Source organism: Centruroides sculpturatus, unplaced genomic scaffold, assembly GCF_000671375.1.
Source record: "Centruroides sculpturatus isolate CEXI.00-Female unplaced genomic scaffold, Cexi_2.0 scaffold494, whole genome shotgun sequence".
Lineage (NCBI taxonomy): Eukaryota > Metazoa > Arthropoda > Arachnida > Scorpiones > Buthidae > Centruroides > Centruroides sculpturatus.
The window spans coordinates 547,962-549,541 of record NW_019384697.1 but is presented as its reverse complement, the minus strand read 5'-3'; the positions used below and the strand labels follow the sequence as shown (position 1 = coordinate 549,541).

Below are 1,580 nucleotides of genomic sequence, written 5' to 3'. Positions count from 1 at the left end.
TAAAAATTACAATATTAATATAAATTGGATATAAAGTGTCAGTTGATTTTAAAAAATAAATATAAATAAATATTTTATGGATAAAATAAAATCTTGAAATTCGGTAAAAGTCACGTGCTTCAAATATACCAATCAAGACGCATGACGTCACATATTCTGTCTGTTAAATACAATCACATACAAGCGTACAAGTGAGTATTTATTTTGTTTTTATATCATAATTGATAACTCTTATTATTTATTTACAATTTAATTAGACTACCGTAGCAATAACGGATGTGTGGTTGAAAACTGGAAAGCTTCATTCCACAGATGCAGGAACTAGTTTCGCTACTACTGTTGAAAATGAACTAGATGCTAGTACCAAAAAGTTGTCTGGTGATTCAGAGTTACACATTTGTAAAAAGTGGAAGTATAATGAAGAATACATAAAATTTGGCTTGATTGGTGATAAAAATGAACCAAAAAGGTTATGCATTGAATGTGAACAGGTGATGCACAATAGCAGTTTAAATCCCACAAAATTGAAAAGACATTTGGAAACAAATCATCCAACTTTACAAAATAAAAATGTTGAGTATTTTAAAAGAAAATGTAATGAGTTGAAAAATAGAAAAAAGACTTTTATGAACCTTGTTAAAAACAATAATGATAATGCTTTGAAAGTATCATATCGTGTCAGTTATCGTATTGCTCAACAGGGTGAAGCTTATATAGAAAAATTAATTAAGCCATGTGTAAAAGATGTAGTTACTACCATGATTGGGGAAGAACATGCTAAATTAGTTGATTGTATCCCCCTTTTGGATACTACAGTTTCAAGGCGTGTTAAAAATATATTTAATTTTTGTGAAAATGAGCTCATAAGACATTTGCAAGCTTCTGAACATGGATTTACTATTCAACTTGACGAAACTACAGATATAGCTGGATTAGCGATCTTGCTCGTTATTGTGAGATATATCCATGGAATGTCTACTCAAGAAGATATGCTAATTTGCAAAAGTCTGCCAACCAGAAAACCAGCGGCAGAAATTTTTCATTTGATAGATTCATATTTCAAAAAGCAAGATATATCTTGGGATTTATGTCATCAAGTACCGATGGAGCCAAGGCAATGCTTGGTAAATTGAACAGCATAGTTGCACGCATGAAACAAAAAAATCCTTACATGAGAAGTACTCATTGTTGTCTTCATTGACAAGCTCTTGCAGTGACGAAAATGTCAGAAGAGCTAAAAGACGTACTTAATGATTGTGTTAAAATTATAAATTTTATCAAATCAAGGCCATTAAATTCAAGAATTTTCAATTTATTGTGTGAAAATATGGGAAGTTTATATAAAACACTACTAATGCACACAGACGTCCATTGGTTATCTCGTGGAAAAGTGTTAGCAAGATTTTGCAAATTAAAAGATGAAATAAGAATTTTCTTATCTGAACATGCACCTCAATTAGCTCAAAAATTAAATGAGTGCAACACATTGCTCCAAGGAACAAATATCAATATTTTCAAGGTACAAAGTAAAATTGATGCTACTCTTTTAAAATTGAAATTTTGGACAGATTGCATTTTGA

General features: G+C 30.4%; 1 pseudogene; it reads left to right on the top strand.

The window, feature by feature from the left end:
- The first annotated feature begins 257 nt into the window (after window positions 1–257).
- Window positions 258–1,580, top strand: LOC111627460 (annotated as a pseudogene).